The following is a 20,164-nucleotide window of genomic DNA, read 5'->3' as shown; positions in this document are numbered from 1 at the left end:
CAAATACGAACCACCTCCGTGTGCCAGGCGGAGTGTGCCGCTCAGCTGGGTAAGTGGTGGTGCTCCGCTGATAACAAGCAAGACCTAGTGACGGGTGGCTAGTTACAATCGCTTCCGCCCAAGCGGGACAGCTCTGGACTCCGGGCAAGGAAAAAGTGGTTTTACCAAAGCTGGCACGCTTCCTAAAGCGGCTGCCGCCAAGGGCAAGTAGGGGTCAGGGCGCGGCCATGTTGCCTCACAGGTGGAGGTGGGAAATCCGGGAACCAGACGTCCCCACGGGCTCTTCCACCCGCTGCTGCGCCTGCGCGTCAGGGGTACGGGGAGCCGAGCGGAAGTGCGGTGGGTGGGCGGGTAGCCGAAGGTGCACGAGGAGCTTCCGTCCTTGACCTTTGGTCTGGTGGCCCCGCAGAACCCCCGGAAGCCCTGTGGTGAGGCCCGAGGTCTGAGCTCGGGATTGGGTGCTGAGGAGGAGGCTGGGTGGGCACAGTGACCCTGGGCTCGAAGGTCCCTGGGTGGTTTGATTCAGCGTCTGAGGTGGATGAGAGATAGTGCCCCGGATGGGAGCGTGGTTTGTTGGAAGTTTTTGTGGGGGCGGGGTGTCTCATTGAGCCTGGGGGACAAGACATGTGATGATAAAGGCAGAATACCTTTTTCTAATCAATTCGTTTATTTTGAGAGGGAGAGAGAGAGAGAGAACACCAGTCGGGAAGGGGCAGAGAGAGAGAGAAAAGAGAGCGAGAGAAAGAGAGAATCCCAAGCTGGCTCTGCCGTGTTAGCACGGAGCCCGATTTAGGGTTCGAACTCACAAACCGCCCCATAAAGGGAGAATTTCTGGCAGGGGGATGAAGGAGCTGTTTGACAGATGCTCGACCTGTACATTGCACAGTAAAGTTTGCTTTATGTATATAAAACTACATCCTAAAAAGTTTTTCAAAAGGAATAAAGTAGGGGGCGCTTGGGTGGCTCAGTCACTTAAGTATCGGATTCGTGATTTCAGATCAGGTCATGATCTCACTGGTTGGTGAAGAGAGCCCATTTGGGGCCCTGTGCACGCACGCGCGCGTGATGGCTCACACTCTCAAAATAAATAAACTTAAAAAAAAAAAAAAGGAATAAAGTTCTGATACAAGGCACAGGCCAGATGCACCTTGAAAACATTGTGCAAGTAAAGGTCATTTCCTACAGATGATAGATTTCTTTTATAGAAAATGTCCCGAGTGAGCAGATGTATGGAAACAGAGTAAGTTCATGTTGCCCAGAGATGGGAGGGATAAGGCTACTTAAGGTGATGGCTGAGGGCTACAAGGTTTTTTGTTTTTGTTTTTCTTGTGGTGATTGAAATATTTAAAAAATGGTTGTGTTAATATGTGCACAGCTGTATGATAAAAAAACCACTGAAACCAGTGTGCACTGTGGGGTGCAGAGTGAGGTGTCTGGGTGGCTCAGTTGGTTAAGCATCCAACTTCGGCTCAGGTCATGATCTCGCAGTTTGTGAGTTTGAGAGCCCCATGTTGGGCTCTGTGCTCACAGCTCAGAGCCTGGAGCCTGCTTCGGATTCTGTGTCTTCCTCTCTCTCTGCTCTTTTCCCGCTTGCACTCTGTCTCTCTCTCAAAAATAAATAAACGTTAAAAAAATTAAAATCTTACAAAGTAGTGGTTCCTGGGTGGCTCAGTTGGTTAAGCATTTGACTCTTGATCTCAGCTCAGACCTTGACCTCATCAGGGTCATAAGTTCAAGTCCCACCTTGGGCTTCACGTTGGGTATGGAGCCTACTTAAAAAAAGAAAAAAAATCTTACAAAATTCTGGAACATAAAACAAATCTAAACCAAGGAAAGAAATTACACAGTCTTTGACTGTAATGGGATGAAGCTAGAAGTCAGTAACAAAAAGATACTAGGAAATTCTAAATAATCTGAACTCAGAAAACACTTCTGAATAAACATGAGTCAAAGTGGAAGTCTTTAATCAGGTACCATCTTGAACTGATTTAATAAAAGTGGTACATGTCCAACTTTGTGGGATGCAGCTAAAGCAGTGTTTACAGGGAAACGAAGCTTGAAATGCTTCTATGGATTTTGTATAACTTTGCCAAACAACTTTATTAATTTTAGGAGCTCTTATTATTTATTTATTTTTCAAAGGAACCATCTATTTTCCATCAATTGTATTTCAGTTTTGTTCCACAGATTGTACAGGAACAGCTTAAGACCACTCAGTGGTCATTACTACCCATTCGGTGGCCTGAACAGGGGGAGCCGCACCCCAGTCTTCAGTGGGGTGCCAAGCACTCCAGTCTTTGGTGGGGAATTGCTGAAAAGGCACAGAGGCACTTGCCTGCCTGCAGAGCAGTCCATTCACCCTGAAATTCTTCCTTGGTCAGTAGTTAAAACTATTTAAAAGTAAAAAAAAAAAATTTTTTTAATAACAATATTATTTATTTTTACATAAATATAAATTTTATATAATAAAACTAAAAAAATTTATTTTTAAATTCCATCTAGTTTTCTATGTAGATGACCTTGTCATTTGTGAGGGAAGTGAGCTTTACTTCTTTTCCAGAGGAGAGACCTTTTATTTCTTTTTCTTCCCTGACTAGTGCAACCAGACCAAGGTAGACTAGAAGTGGAGAGAAATCCTAATTTTAATCCTGATGTTAGAGCAGAGCACTCAGTATTTCATTGTTAAATATAACCTTAGCTGTAGGAGTGCCTGGGTGGCTCAGTCGATTAAGCATCCGACTCTTGGTTTTGGCTCAGGTCATGATCTCATAGTTTTGTGAGTTTGAGCCCTGCATCAGGTTCTATGCTGGCAATGAGGAGCCTCCTTGGAATTCTCTCTTCCTCTCTCTCTGCCCCTCCCCCACTCACACTATCTCTCTCAAAATAAATAAATAAACTTAAATATACAATGTTAGCTATATGTTTTCATTGATTTTCTTTGTGAGGTTGAGGTTGAGGAAGTTCCCTTCTGTTACCAGTTTGCTGGGAGGTTTTTTTTTTTTTTTTTTTTTCCAGAAATGGATTCTGGCATTTGTCTAAAGCTTTTTGTATGTCTATTGAGATGATCATGGGACTCTTCATTTTAGTTTCTTAATGTGGTCAATTACATACATGGCTTGAGTTTTGAATGTTCTTCTAATCTTGAATTCCTACTATCAAGTACAGTAAAACCTTGGATTGTGAGTAACTTGCTCTGTGAGTGTTCTACAAGATGAGCAAATATTTCTTTTTTTTTTTAATTTTTTTTTCAACGTTTATTTATTTTTGGGACAGAGAGAGACAGAGCATGAACAGGGGAGGGTCAGAGAGACGGAGACACGGAATCTGAAACAGGCTCCAGGCTCTGAGCTGTCAGCACAGAGCCTGACGCGGGGCTCGAACTCACGGACCGCGAGATCATGACCTGAGCCGAAGTCGGATGCTTAACCGACCAAGCCACCCAGGCGCCCCGATGAGCAAATATTTCTAATAAACTTTAACTTGATAAACGAACAATGTCTTGCAGTACTACTAGTACTTGATGCCAAGTGTCACATGATCACAACTCGTTCTTCTCTCTCTCTCTCCCTGCGGGATTGTGGGTGATTGTCAATGCAGTGTCACATTTCCGTGAAACCCTCAAGAGGAGGCAAAAGGAAGTGTCATTGGATAGGTTCCTGGTTAAAGTTGAACGAAAAGAAAAAGATTCCATTGAGCCAATAGATGGCAGTGATTCCGTTAGTGATGGTGAGAGTCATTCTACACAATAACCGTTCTCTCGTCTCCCTCACACCGGCCGTGAAAGTTTTCAAAGGTAAGTGCGTGCTAATTTGTTTATATTTCTTTGTATTCTGTATATTCTTTACTGTTTTGTATTATATTACAGTATTGTAATCACGTTTATATGGATATTTTTGGGTTGTGGAACGAATCATCTGAGTTTCCATTATTTCTTAAGGGGAAATTCACTTTGATATCCAAGTGCTTTGGATTACAAGCATGTTTCTGGAACGAATTATGCTCGCAAACCAAGGTTTTACTGTACCCTGCATCAAAGATGTCTTGTCTTTTAAAACACATTGTGGCATTTTATTTGCTAATGTTTGGTTAATGAGAGATGCTAATCTATAGACTTCTTGTAATGGTTTTGGTGTCAGAGGAGTGCTAGATTCATAGAGTAAGTTGGGATATATCCCTTCCTCTTTAAATTTGGTTAGCGTTTGCTAGAATTGGTTTGAATCTCATTATTCCTCTCCCCACCTGGTCATGCAGTGGCATCTACATGCCCTGGGTCAGCCAGGATGTTCTCCCAGACCAGGCGAACATGATCTGAGGCCTCAGAGTCCCTGGTGGGACCACCCACACATACCAAGTGACCCTTCCCTGACCTCTGTAGACTGGGGCTGGTTCTGAGATCTCAAAGGTTGCTGCAAGAGCAGAAGCCAGCCCAGCCCCCACCTGACTTCACTAGGACACCCTGCAGAAACGTGACCAGAGAGTCCGATTGAAAGGAAGTGGAAGATCATAATTTCTGCATGTGGGGCCCCAGCGTCTGTTTTAGGAGATCCATAGGTGATTGGTCTGTACATTAAAGTTGGAGAAGCCATGCTTGGCAAAGTGGTTCTCAGCGCTGACGTCCTGTTGTGATCCCTGGGTAGTGTTGGGAACTACCATCACCTGTGTGCCTCCTCTAGCGATTCTGTCATTTGGTCTTGGCAGGGCCCAGAATCAGCACTGGTTTAATAAAGTAGTCCAGGTGCAGGGTTCAATAAAGTAGCCCAGGTAATCCTACTGTGAAGCTCCCAAGGAGGTAGGTTTCTGAGTAGTGAGTCCATATTGTAGTCTATGGGAGGTAAGGGGGCTCCCTGCTCTCCATGGGCTTTTTTAAAAAGTGTTTTCTAGTTGTTATTTTTATTTTTGTTTTACAATCATAGGATAACACTTTGTGTATTATTTCGCAACTTGCTCATTTCACTTCAGAATCTGTCATGTGATGTTTTCATACCAAATGGTTAATGGCTGTAATGCTTAGTCAGTCACTCTCCTCTGGTAGGCTCCAGGTTTCAGAGTGTTACAGAGAAAAACTCACACTAAAGTTAAACCTTAACTAGGCTGTAAGAAGCTACAGTTAGCATAAAAATACAGCACAAAAGTAACTTTAACATTTCCAGCCACACGATAGCTAAGACCCAAACTGGGATTAGATACCCCACTATGCTTAGCCCTAAACATAGATAGTCTAACTAAACAAAACTATCCGCCAGAGAACTACTAGCAACAGCTTAAAACTCAAAGGACTTGGCGATGCTTTATATCCCTCTAGAGGAGCCTGTTCTATAATCGATAAACCCCGATACACCTCACCATCTCTTGCTAATTCAGCCTATATACCACCATCTTCAGCAAACCCTAAAAAGGAAGAAAAGTAAGCACAAGTATCTTAACACAAAAAAGTTAGGTCAAGGTGTAGCCCATGAGATGGGAAGCAATGGGCTACATTTTCTATAACTAGAACACCCACGAAAATCCTTATGAAACTAAGGACTAAAGGAGGATTTAGTAGTAAATTTGAGAATAGAGAGCTCAACTGAATCGGGCCATGAAGTACGCACACACCGCCCGTCACCCTCCTCAAGTGACAAAACCCTTAAAGAAACCTATTCAAATCACTAAACCCACAAGAGGAGATAAGTCGTAACAAGGTAAGCATACTGGAAAGTGTGCTTGGATAAACAAGATGTAGCTTAAACAAAGCATCTGGCTTACACCCAGAAGATTTCATAGTAAACTCACCATCTTGAGCCAAAGCTAGCTCAAACACCCATAAATTCCATTAACACTAGACAATAAAATAAAACATTTAGTTACCCTTAAAAGTATAGGAGATAGAAATTTAACTTGGCGCTATAGAGAAAGTACCGCAAGGGAAAGATGAAAGAAAAATTAAAAGCACTACACAGCAAAGATTACCCCTTGTACCTTTTGCATAATGAATTAGCTAGAACAACCTAATAGAGAGAACTTTAGCTAGGCCCCCTGAAACCAGACGAGTTACCCATGAACAATCTTTACAGGATGAACTCGTCTATGTTGCAAAATAGTGAGAAGATTTGTGGGTAGAGATGAAAAGCCTAATGAGCCTGGTGATAGCTGGTTACCCAGAAGAGAATTTTAGTTCAACTTTAAACTTACCCCAAAAACTTCCTAAAATTCTAATGTAAGTTTAAAATATAATCTAAAAAGGTACAGCTTTTTAGAACTAGGATACAGCCTTTTTTAGAGAGTAAGCACAAACATAAACCATAGTTGGCTTAAAAGCAGCTATCAATTAAGAAAGCATTCAAGCTCAACAGTCAAAACACCTTAATGTCAAAAAACGCAGCTAACTCCTAATTTAATACTGGGTCAATCTATTCAACAATAGAAGCAATAATGCTAATATGAGTAACAAGAAATACTTCTCCTTGCATAAGCTTATATCAGAGCGGATAACCACTGATAGTTAACAAGATAAATATAGCCTAACCATAAACCGAATATCAAACCAATTGTTAACCCAACACAGGCATGCAAATAAGGAAAGATTAAAAGAAGTAAAAGGAACTCAGCAAACACAAGCCCTGACTGTTTACCAAAAACATCACCTCTAGCATTTCTAGTATTAGAGGCACTGTCTGCCTGGTGACATTAGTTAAACGGCTGCGGTATCCTGACCGTGCAAAGGTAGCATAATCACTTGTTCCCTAAATAGGGACTTGTATGAATGGCCACACGAGGGCTTTACTGTCTCTTACTTCCAATCCGTGAAATTGACCTTCCTGTGAAGAGGCAGGAATATTACAACAAGACGAGAAGACCCTATGGAGCTTTAATTAACTGACTCAAAGAGACCTTATCAATCAACCGACAGGGACAACAGACCTCTACATGAGTCAACAATTTAGGTTGGGGTGACCTCGGAGAATAAAACAACCTCCGAGTGATTTACATCTAGACTAACCAGTGGAAGGCATCGCATCACTTATTGATCCAAAAACTTGATCAACGGAACAAGTTACCCTAGGGATAACAGCACAATCCTATTTCAGAGTCCATATCAACAGTTGGGTTTACGACCTCGATGTTGGATCAGGACATCCTGATGGTGCAGCAGCTATCAAAGGTTCGTTTGTTCAGCGATTAAAGTCCTACGTGATCTGAGTTCAGATCGGAGTAATCCAGGTCGGTTTCTATCTATTAAATAATTTCTCCCAGTACGAAAGGACAAGAGAAATAAGGCCCACTTTACCAAAGCGCCTTTAACCAAATAGATGATATAATCTTAATCTAGACAGTTTATTCAACAACATCACCCATAGAGCTCGGGTTTGTTAGGGTGGCAGAGCCTGGTAATTGCATAAAACTTAAACTTTTACTATCAGAGGTTCAATTCCTCTTCCTAACAATATGTTCATAATCAACATCCTCTCACTAATTATCCCCATTCTCCTTGCCGTAGCCTTCCTAACCCTAGTTGGACGCAAAGTACTAAGATATATACAACTCCGCAAAGGACCAAACATTGTAGGACCATACAGCCTGCTCCAACCTATTGCAGACGCCGTAAAACTCTTCACTAAAGAACCTCTCCGACCCCTTACATCTTCCATATTCATATTCATCATAGCACCCATCCTAGCCCTCACGCTAGACCTCACCATGTGAATCCCCTTACCCATACCATATCCACTTATTAACATAAGTCTAGGAGTACTATTTATGCTAGCTATATCAAGCCTCGCCGTCTACTCTATCCTATGATCAGGATGAGCTTCAAATTCCAAATACGCCCTAATTGGAGCCCTACGAGCTGTAGCCCAATCTCATACGAAGTCACACTCGCCATTGTTCTCCTATCAGTACTGCTAATAAATGGATCCTTTACACTAGTCACACTAATTACCACCCAAGAGTACATCTGACTATTCCTGCATGACCTCTAGCCATAATATCGTTCATCTCAACACTAGCAGAAACCAACCGAGCTCCATTCGACCTAACAGAAGGGGAATCAGAACTGTTTTCAGGGGAATCTCAGTTTTCCCCTACAATAAGCAATAAACAGCCTTATGCACCTGCCCTTATGTGGAGAGGTGCTTTGGGTATAATGCACTGGAACCCAGATGTGGGATTGTTATGGTCTGTGTCTTTCCCAAATTGGGGGTAAAAATACATGTATCATAACATTGACCCTTTGAGCCACTTTAAGGGTGCAATGCTGTGGCATGTAGTCTATTCATAACACTGGGCCACCATCACCATTATCTTGGTCCATGACATTTCCATCACTGCAAAAGGACCTCCCATACTCATTAATCAGTTCACTCCTATTCCCTCCTTCCCCAACCATGGGAACTACTAATATGCTTTCTATCTCTATGAATGTGACTGTTATGTATATTTCCTATAAATGGAGTCACATAAAATGTGGCCTTTTATTTCTGGCTTCTTTCCCTTCGCATACAGTTTTCCAGATTCATCCACGTTGTACTGTTTATAAGTCTTTTATTCCTTTTTATAGCTGAAAAAGTTTCTCATTGTATGTTTATGCGATGTTTTCTTTCCACCTTTGGATATTATAAATAATGCTGCTGTGAACTTTCTTGTAAACTTTTTGTTTCAACATCTTTTTCAGCTCTTTTTTTCATGGAGGTATAATTGACATATACTGTTATATTAGTTTCAAGTGTATAACATAATGATTTGATATTTGTATATATTGCAAAATGATCACCACAGTAAGTCTAGTTAACATCTGTCATCATATTGTTTACAAATTTTGTTGTGTGTGATGAGAACTTCTAAGATCTACTCTTAGGCACTTTTAAATGTGCAGTATATTATTATTAACCATAATTACCATGCTGTACATTACATCTCTATGTCTTAATTATTTTATACCTGGACGTTTGTATCTTTGATGTCCTTCACCTCTTTCTTTCTTTCTTTCTTTCTTTCTTTCTTTCTTTCTTTCTTTCATTTTAGAGAGAGAGAGCAAGCAGGGAAGAGGGGCAGAGGGAGAGAGAGAGAGAGAGAGAGAGAGAGAGAGAGAGAGAGAGAGAGAATCTTAAGTAGGTTCCATGCTCAGTGGAGTGGGACCCAATGTGGGGCTTAATCCCATGACCCTGGAATCATGACCTGAGCCGAAATCAAGAGTCGGATGCTCAAAGGATTGAGCCACCCAGGCAACCCTCACCCCTTTATTTCTTTAGAGTACATATCTAGGGGTGGAATTGTTTGGTCACATTTAACTTACAGAATAACCCCAGTGGCTGCCCCATTTTCCATCCCCACCACTAATGTATGAGGGTTCCAATTTCTTCACATCCTCACCAAAATGTCTTATTTTTAAGGTTTCTTTTTTTTTTTATTTTTTAAAGTTTTTCATTTATTTAAGGAATTTCTATACCAAACATGGGGCTCGAACTTATGACCCTAAGATCAGGAGTCGCATATTCCTCTGACTGAGCCAGCCAGGGACCCTTAAGGTTTTGTTTTATAGAATACCCATTGTGGTGGGTTTAAGTGGTATTCACTGTGGATTGTTAGTGCCTTTTTTTTAAATTATGGTAAAATATACATAACTTAAAATTTACCACTTTGATACTTTTTATAAAGTAAGCTCTATGCCCAACATATGACTGTAAGTCCTAAACCTCAGATCAAGAGTTGCACACTCTACCTACTGAGCCAGCCAGACCCTCACCATTTTTATCATTTACAAGTATACAGTGACAATAAGTATATTCCCATTATTTAATGTGCAGCTGTCATCACTATCCATTTTTGGGCCTTTTCCCATATCTCAGCCCTAAAACTCTATACCCATCAAACAATAACTTCCCATTTTCCCTCCCCCTAGTTCCTGACAACGATGATTTTACTTTGTATGAACTTGACCTCTCCAGGTACTTCATTTAAGTGGAATCATCCAGTATTTGTGCTTTGTGTCTGACTTCTTTGATGTAGCATAATGTCCTCTGAGTTCATCCAGGTTGTGGCCTATATCAGAATTTTGTTCTTTTATAAAGCTGAATAATACTCCAGTGTGTGTGTGTGTGTGTGTGTGTGTGTGTACACACCATGTTTTGTTCATTCATCGATAGACATTTGGTTTGTTTCCATGTTTTGGCTATTGTGAATAATGCTGCTTTGAGCATTGGTGTAAAATATGCTTGAATTCCTGCTTTCCATTCTTTTGGGTATATACCCAGAAATGAAATTGCTGGATCACGTGGTAATTTTATGCTTAATTTAGTGAGGAGCTGCCGTGCTATTTTCTATAGCAGCTGCACCATTTTACATTTCCACAAACAGTGCTCATGTGTTCAAATTTCCCTATGTTCTCACCAGAACTTTTTTTTTTTTTGCTTTTGTAAGTAGCAGTTCTAATGGGTATAGCTCATTGTCGTTTTAATTTGCATTTCCTTGGTGACTAATGGCATTGAGTGTCATTTCATGTGCTTGTTGGCCATCTGTGTACTGTTTTAGAGAAATAGCTGTTTAATCCTGTAGCCATTGAAAAAAATCTTCTAATGTTTATTTATTTTTGAAAGAGAGAGAGAGAGAGAGTATCAGAGGGGCAGAGAGAGAGGGAGACACAGAATCTGAGGCAGGCTCCAGGCTCTGAGCTGTCAGCACAGAGCCCGACCCAGGGCTCATATCCATGGACCACGAGATCATGACTTGAACCAAAGTCAGACACTTAACCGACTGAGCCACCCAGGCACCCCTAGCCATTTATAAATTGTGTTTCTGTTTTGTTGTTCAGTTATAAGAGTTCTTTATATTTTGGATACTACCCTCTGATCAGATATATGATTGGCAAGTGTTTTCTTCCTTCCTGTTGGGTGTCTTTTCACTCTCTTGATAGTATTTTTGATGTACAAAGGTTTTTAATCATGATGGAGTACAGTTTATATAGGTTTTCTTCTGTGTCTTGTGCTTTTACTGTCATGTCTATGAAACCACGATCAAATCTGAAATCATCACGATGGACCTTTATATTTTCTTTTGACGTTCATAGATTTAGCTCTTATATTTTACCATGTTTGCCCATCACCTCTCCATTGCCATTATTCCCTTTGTTACCATTACACCCTATATACCTTTTCCACCCAGATCCTAATAACTAACTCTCTTACTCTTAACTTCCCTGCACACTTAATCCTCTCATAATCTTAAACCTGGCCTTGCACTTTAACTCCTGAGCAGCATTGAACACCCTTTTGCCTTTTATCCTCTTCCTGCGTGTTGTCTGTACCCCACACCTCCAGGTCCTCACATCACCCTGCTATCCTGTTCTCCCACTTCCTGTGTGCCTCCTTCTTATCCTACTATATCACATACCCACATGCTGTCACTTTCCAAACTCTACAGTTGTAAACATTAGCCACTGATTGTTTCCAATGAATGCCCACAGGTAGGAGTGTTCGCAGAGATCAGATCAAAGATCTGAGATCAGAGATCTGTGTCAGATCAAAGAGAGACAAACCATGAGATGTATATTTCCAGCAAGCTAACAGATAAGTTAAATAGTGAAAATTTTCTGGGATTGGGCTTTTGAGGAGTTCCAGAGACATTCTTGCCCCCTCCAGTGGCTGCTAGTTTGCTGATTTTCAGTGTTACTCTAGTTGCTAGGTGGTGGTTTTTCAAGACTACCATGGAGCTGAAGAGATGAGGTTAGGGTTTGGACAAGTTACCGTGCCAGAAACCTCAGTGTGGTTTGATGGTGGATTTAATCAGCTGGTCAGCAAGGGGGAGATGATTAGCTTCTAACCAGGGCCTCCCAACTGGGAGGCTCAAGACAGCACACAAAAAATTATATCAGTGTCCCCACGGTTCAGCATAGCTGATTTGAACCTTGGGGAGCCAACTTGATCTCTCTGCTCATCTCTGGACATCCATTTATTTCACTTCTTTTCTCCCATCATGAAAACATTGTGCTTGGGGTAACTCTGTCTATTCTACACATGACCCAGATATCAGCAGGGGTCTAACTTTATCCTTTGGAGATCTCAAGTTTTACCTGACCAGTTCTATAACCTTAAAAGGCTAAAGGTTTCCCAGGAATTTGTGCTTATTTCCAGGAGTTTACATTATCAGGATCTTCTGTGTTCTCACCTCAACCTTACCCATAAATGTAGACAGTGCTGTGTATAAGGACAGGCATCAAAGTGAAGACTCCAGTGAACATTCCCAAAAGAATCCACTTACACAGAAAAACATCTGTGACCTGTGTGGATTTTAAAAAGACATTGTAAAAATGAGAGAAAGGTACTATGGTACACTATGGCAAATAATTGATACCTTTTAACTGAAAAAAATGTTAATGTTTATTCATTTTTGAGAGACAGAGACACAGCGTGAGTGGGAGAGGGGCAGTGAGGGAGGGAGACACAGAATCAGAGGCCGTCAGCATAGAGCCTGACACAGGGCTCGAACCCATGAACTGCAAGATCATGACCTGAGGTGAAGTTGGGCGCTTGACCAGCTGAGCCACCCAGGTGCTCAGTATCATCTTTTAGTAGTTGTTTTTCTTCCATGGTCCTTCCGGGCTGCTCTGCCTAGGAGGTGTCTTGGTCTTTGCCCTCTTCCTATGCAGTGCTGGTCCTGCTCTTCTCTCTGCCATGTCATCAGCCTGCCCAAACAACCTACATTCTTCTACATTTGGATAGGGATCAGTTGGCTCTTTCAAGTCTCTGTCCTGACCTGAACACCTAAATTTATTGTGATTTAGAGAGTAGGTAAGCTTTTGCTTCAGTATAATCCAACTTTTAAAGAGTTCTATCTATTTATCTTCTATCATCTATGTGTTTCTCTCTGGATCTATCTTTTGTTTGTTTTGGGTGACAGCTATGGTTATTTCAGGAATAGTGAGTGTTTGAGATTAGCCTGCAACTCATTTTTATTCCATTCCATTCCATTCCATTCCATTCCATTCCATTCCATTCCATTCCATTTTGTATATATAGAGGGACTGTGAGCAGGGGAGAGGGTACAGAGAGAGGGAAAGAGAATCTTAAACAGGTTCCAAGCTCAGCACAGAGCCTGACATGGGCCTCGATCCTATGACGCTGTGATCATCACCCGAGCCGAAATCAAGTGTTGGACACTCAACTGACTGAGCCACCCAGGCACCCCTGGCCTGTAACTCTTATAGCTACTGGCAAAAAATGTGAGATTTACAGATGAAAACAAAACACTTTATTGCTCAAGGCACAGCAGGCAGCATGAACATCCTGATAGCAAGTTTCTCTTGGCTCCCTTCCTTGTCCTGACCTTATTCCAATCATGGTGATGCTGAGGGGCCCAGATGAGTGCTACACATATAGTGTGTTTGCATCACAACCGTGGAGGCCTGAGTACAGCAAAATGAGATCTTTTAAAGAGAACTGCTAACACACCTGTTGTACTCTTTTCCATGAGGAAGACATTATCTTTGTTCCCTGTACAGCAAATAAGTCAGCCTAATGTTCCAGAGAGTGACACGGTCCCTGTCTTCCAAGGACCTTTTCTAAACACACATAAAGAAACGGTCTAGAGGAAAAGCTGTCCATACTTCTGTTCATAAGACATGAACATAATGAGAAACCCATGGTAGACCTGTCTTCCAACAATATCCAGCAGTCATTTCTGGACTGTATTAGCTCCTGGCAGAATTTCCCATGAATTTATCACTCGTTCAAGTGCTCTGATTAATCAGGACAAGGCTGTTGCCATTGAGGCTGGAGCTCTCTGTTGTCCAGCAAGAGAGTGGATGCAGAATTGAATACGAGAGAGGCTAATGTCAGGGAAGAGACAACAGCCCTGAGTAAGGGTCTTTGCTCCGTATTTATTAGGATCAAAGGACTTATAAACGTGATGGACATGCAGAAAGAGACAATAAAACAGTGATCATTAACTCATGTGTGTGAGAGAAAGGGGGTTTTGAAGGTATTTGGTGTTAGGAGTTAGGGTCAAGACAAATCAAAGTCCTGGCATTGAGTAGACGGGCCGTTGATTGCAGGCACCAGGCACCTTGTCTGTTTATCTTATATTTTCTAGGGGCTAAGATAGGGCATGCTACCTCAGGGTGAACAAGGTATTTTTCTCACTAATTAGCTCTGCTGCAGTGGCTTTCTGCATATTCCTGGTCTCAGATGCTTTTGTCCTGTGACAGCGGCTTCCTCTCTCTGCTTTGTTCTATGCTGGGGGCACTTTTGCCCTCTGGTGGCTTTCCATCCTAAGCCTTGTTAACCCATTGGTGCAAGCTCAGAGAATTCTTAAACTTATTCGCCACATGAAGCTACCCTGATTCATTCACCTTGACTATGCTTATGTAGTGTCCACATTCAGGCATCTGAGGATCCCAAATACTTACAGGCTCCACCTTAGAAAGATATGTGTCTTCTCTTTAGGATTCTGTATTGCCTTTTTGTGTCTGATGAGAATAAACAATTGAGTTTTATGCAAAACATAGCATTTACATTTTTCTGGTAAGAGTAGGGGATTTTGGGGGCGCCTGGGTGGCGCAGTTGGTTGAGCGTCCAACTTCAGCCAGGTCGCGATCTCGCGGTCCGTGAGTTCGAGCCCCGCGTCAGGCTCTGGGCTGATGGCTCGGAGCCTGGAGCCTGTTTCCGATTCTGTGTCTCCCCTTCTCTCTGCCCCTCCCCGTTCATGCTCTGTCTCTCTCTGTCCCAAAATAAATAAAAAACGTTGAAAAAAAAATTAAAAAAAAAGAGTAGGGGATTTTGTGTTTCTTACCCTCACAAAGCAGATGCCAGTTATAGTAGGAACTCGTCTCATAAGCAGAAAGGGGCTGACAGTTGGAGAACATATAGAAGTTAGGGCAGAGGTGTTTACTAACCACCATGTAGGATTATAACTAAAAGCAATATAAACATGAGAGATAGAGGATATGATGTAAAAAGACACAAAGGTGCTCACCAGGATGTGGGTGCTCTGGGTGGCTCTGGACTTAGCAGAGGATCTGGGGGAGACATTAGTGGTTCGAATGTGCTGGACCCGCTGCTTATGTCTGTGCAGGAAGAAAATCATGGAGTCACTGGCCCAGATTGTGAGCCCACACAAGGAAGTTTCAGGAAACACTATCAACACTGCATATACGGAAACTGTGATTGTCTCATGATTGAATGTAGAACGGTATCCAAAATCCCTTTTCTTTGTGATGTTCTGCTCCTCCGTTTCCCAGACACATACAACGCATACAGAAGAATGATAAAATTTGCTATCAGGCACATGATCCAACAGAGGGAAATGGAGAAGCCAATGTACTCTGGGGCTTTGACTTTAAGCTCCTTCAAACAGGAGTTCATGGGGCTGATCATGATGGTCTGGAAGACACTCAAGAGGCAGGTGCTGCTAATGAACACCCTCCCGCCCACTTTCTGAACTTATGAAAGAAGTTTACATCCCAAATAATCGAAGAAATATTTCAATCCCAGAGCTGTCAGTGCATGGGCAGCTCCTTTAGAGAGAATGCCCAAGGAGTTGGATACAATCAGGTGCTTCAGAACCAATTCTGTGGGTCTCAACCTGCCTTCAGTGTGGTATTAGATAATGGTGAAGAAGAGAGACATTGCCCAGGATTCCAACTATTGTCTGTGATAAGAATAGTATTACTATTGCCAAATCCCTAGAAGCTATTTTGCCATTCAACACATTTTCCTTTATATTAGAGCAACAGTCATTCCTGTGAACAAAAAGACTCATTGAAAATGTTGACATCAAGAGCAACTTTGGTGGTTTGCTCCTGTGGGATTGCCAGAGACTTAAACAGGCAGGAGGAGATGGAGAGAAGTACCAGGATATTCCATGGAAAAGTCAGCTTAGTATATGCTTAATACAACATTTTCAGAAAACTGAAATTTGCTATCTACATTGGAAAAAGCACAATGTGAATCATTAGATACATCATGGGATAAATCAATTCTGAATCTATTACTGATTTAAATATTAAAGAGAAAATGTGAAGCCTGTCATTACTTGAGCTGATCAGAATGGCTGGAGATGCTTAGGAGGCCAGTGGTGCCATTGGAAACACTCTGTCAACATTGCGTGGATAGAAAACAAAGTTACATTCTGAAGCATTGAGGAAGTGTTTCGCTGTTTTTATCTTCGAATACCTTTAAGGAGAATGGTCAGAAAGTGGGTGCCAACAGGTACTTGCAGATCAGAACCGTGGACCTGAATCTGTAATGAAGGTGGAAAAGGAAAAGATGGCAGTAAGGAAGAGGGAAAGTGCCCGGAATCCCTGTATGGTCTGTGCTAAGTGGACCATTCCTATTGGCAAATGCTTTGATGCCAATCAGTCAGTTCCCAGTGACTGATCATTATCTTGAGAGCTTGAAGAGCCTGCCTGAGCACTCATCGTGTGGACAATATTAATCATATCAAATAAAGTCCAAGATTTTCATTGAGAAATAATTAAGTTTTTGTGGTTATTGTTAAGGAGATTCCAAGAGTTCAAGTTAAAATATTTATACAGCATTACTTTGCATGAATCGTCCTATCATGCTGTACCTCTGGTATTTTGGTAGGTCTTAATACCTGAATGAGGTACGCATTGGCATTGCATAATTTTCATTGTACAGAAAATGAGAATTTTGGTACACAGAGGTTGAGCAATCGAGCGATCTGTCTAAATTCACCCCAGAGTGGGGGCCAGAAGTTGACAGTGAAGTTTTCATAGACTGTGCTCTGACCACTGTGCTCCACTAACCAACTATGTCAGCTGTGCCTTGACATAATTCACCTCTCTCTTTAGGTTTAGACCTTGATATTGTAGTTTACATTGTTGGGAGTTTTGTTTGTAACAGGTTTCCATTTCTATTTAATTACTTGTTGTATAATTCAATGTGACATATGAATGAAGTTTTGAGGATTCTACTAAAACACAGATCCATTAACCACAGCATCATCCTAAAGTAACCTGCCCTTGCACAAGTTGGATTTTATCAACACAAGATTGTGTCACTCTTAACTTTGGCAGCAGAAAGCCTTGTTTGCTGTCCTGCTGGAGCACAGATACAATGGACATTAGGGAACAATGTCACTTTGTTCCTAAATCACGATGCATGAAACACTAATATGTGATAAAACATGGCAGGCCGGACACCAAATAATTACTTATTTCAGATCACATACTCCTTAGTTTTTAATGCACAAGTTAGTGTAACTATTAGCTATGGGGCAGGATTTGTGCAGTGCGGTAAACTACAAGAGACATACATAACACGGAATGTGACATTTTATGCACAGTAGAAGTTGATCATAGTGAAGTGAGTAGTGAGCTTGGGATTGAGGTTAGAATATAGTTAAATCAGAGAGAATAATATACATGCATTAGGTCCTCCCAAGTGTTTTCTGAAACCATAATGAGTGAATTCACTTTTCCCCAAATGCTGCTTCCCTAACTTGAAGCAGGAAAGCAGTCTCATGGTAACCTTTAGAGCACCGAAAGTGCACATGTTTTCAGTAGAGACACAATAACTGTTTCAAGTGTCTCACAAACCCAGAACTAGAGTTTTACAACACACTTTCTTTATTCCAGAAATAAATTCAGATACATGGTTTCTGCACAAAGTGAGGTTATTCTGATAGTTCTGTTGTACTCTTTATTATAAGCATGAAGGTATTATAAGTACATCTCTCATAATACAGTGAATGTAGCCCATGGTTTTTGTAAGGGAATGTGAACAGCACATCAGTTTCTTAACCACAGTGTTTGAGCAGCTATGAAAACCCATTTTATTATCACTAGTATCATTCACCAACGATCATTCTTGGTAAGAATTTCATTACATTATATTAGGAGGGATCAGGAATGGGTGTAGGGACTAGGACACCCATGTCTTCACTTTCTCAGTTCCTTACTGAGGAATTATTCCTCCCCCTCCTCTAGATCAGCCATTGGATCTGTTTCTACCCCAGAAGAATCCTTTTGGTCACACAAGTACTTATTCAGATTTCATTTCCTAAGAACTCTGCCTCTTAGACTGAAATACAAATATTCACTGGAATCTTTCCTGTTGTCAGGACAGTTGGTTCTGTGTGGAGGTCACGACAGCCAGTTCATGTCTGCAAGAGGCAGCCAGACTCAGACAAAGGTTTGTGAATTTGTGACCTCACCTCCCCTGAAAGTGCAATGACCATTTCTCCTATAGACACAGTTACAGTTCAGGCTTGAGCTGAGAATCTTCATGAAAAAACATTTTCCCAGTTGGTACTTATCAGGACCAATTAAAGTTCCTTTTGAATATCTTCAAATCGGCCCTTTTATTTTTTCATGATCTCTAAAGGCTGACAGGTTCTCCTAGGAAAGAGAGGGGAAATCCTGAGGTCTGACTCACGGGAGACAGCAAAACAGGTGTATCTCACTGGATTCACTTCTTCCTTCAGAAGTTCTCTACCCCAAATCAAATTGAGTGGTAATCTTCAACCCCTGAGCTGCATCATTTTTGAGTATTCAAGATAAGTGATCTCAGAGAAAGTAACTAAAAACAGTGTCCAGTGACAGAAGAGTAAAAGTGAAAACTTGACAGGAGTCATTTATCTTAGAAATGATTGGACTCATTAGTAGAGCTAAATACAAGTTGACTTGGAAATGATGATAGAGAAATTTTATAGAAAAATAGTGTCTCAATCCCAACTGTGTGAGGAAGTCCAAACAAACCAACAATCCATCGAGACAGATGTCCATGAAATGTCTGTCACAAGTGAAAGCACCAGTTTAACAGGCAGATTGTACCATTCTTTGAATGATCAGAGAAGCCAGTGCTACTTCCTTAGTTCAGCTGCAGTGAATGGTTAGCAGAGTTCTCTAGACATACGCTGAAATTTCGTTAGGGAGCATTCACTGAGTATGTAATGAGTGAAGAAACCTAAAGTTAAGAGCCAAAATAGATTCTTGAGGCTTTCCAATAGAGAAGTCACCATTTGGCCTATGTCTACCACCCCTTCCCCCTGAGCATTTCATTCCAGCTGAGAAGTTAGAGGGACCACGGTCCACACAAGACCACACTCACAGCTGACACCAGCAGCAGGTTTGGAGGTTCCCCAAACCTCACTCAGTTTCCGTAGGTCTCTAGAGGGACTCACAGAACTCATTGAGAACTGTTCTCCTCCCTGTTGTGGTTTATTACAGGGAGAGTGAACAGATGAACATAGGATGGGGAAGAGATGCATGGGGCAGAGTCCAGGAAATGTACCCAGTGTGGATCCTCTCATTGTCCTTTCTCTGTGGAGTCATGGAGTGTTACTTTCTCGGGTTGAGTTGGGTTAACATGGACTACTGCCAAACATGGAGTATTGCCAACAATGGAGGCTCACCCAAGCCTTGGTGCCCAGAGGTTTTAGTACAGCTGTTCCATTTACCTTCTGTATGGCTGACCTTAGTCCCCATTATGTCCCCAAGGTGAGCTGATACCTTTCGTCTCCAGCCCTTCCAGAGCTGACATGATACTTTTGGCCTAAAGGCCCATTGTAAATCCCATTGTTAGGCAGTCTGGTGGAGAAGCCTCTAAGCCAAGACACTTCCGTGGGGCAGGACATTAAACACTCAAGAGGTCTCTCCCTGCAGCAGAGGCAAAGGCCACACCTCCCTTTGGGTGTGGTTAATTCTTCTGTACTCACACTGTAGTTGACACATCAGGGAAGAGAGCCATTTGTCTGACAACCCATCTCCAGACACACAAATGCACACACAGTGTTTACTCAGATTGTGTGCAAACGTATACATGCACACTTACAGATTCAAACACTGAAATATGTACTGAAATAAGTCCTTCTCTCACTCCCTCACACGCACACTCACCCCATGCAGATGTCCATGTTTCTGACGCATTCACGATGCACACACCCACCAAGATGACATGTCCCACTCGCCCACAGTCACTCACATGGTCACCAGGTGGATATGTATCCCAGTAACATTTTCAGAGACGAAAGTTTCATGCATATCTCCGGTCCTGTGAGGCAAGACAAAAGGATCCTAATTGCCCTTTGGACTCCTCACCATAGGCCACAATGGCAACATTTAATGTGTTCGGCATTGAAAAAGTACTCTGAGCTTTGCCACTGGAAGTGGGGAGTGTGGTGGGAAACTTTGAGTGTGTGGGATGTGACTGTTTTGGGTAAGAAGTAG

General features: G+C 41.9%; 1 pseudogene; it reads right to left on the bottom strand.

Annotated features, from left to right (window-relative positions):
- Positions 1–235: 235 nt before the first annotated feature.
- On the bottom strand, positions 236–19,851 carry LOC124511689 (vomeronasal type-1 receptor 4-like; annotated as a pseudogene).
- Between the last annotated feature and the right edge of the window lie 313 nt (positions 19,852–20,164).

Source organism: Lynx rufus, unplaced genomic scaffold, assembly GCF_022079265.1.
Source record: "Lynx rufus isolate CCGP_SWC_20201006 ecotype Redwood Valley unplaced genomic scaffold, mLynRuf1.p SCAF_16, whole genome shotgun sequence".
Lineage (NCBI taxonomy): Eukaryota > Metazoa > Chordata > Mammalia > Carnivora > Felidae > Lynx > Lynx rufus.
Note: the sequence above shows the minus strand (reverse complement) of the source record. Positions and strands in the feature narration are given on the sequence as shown.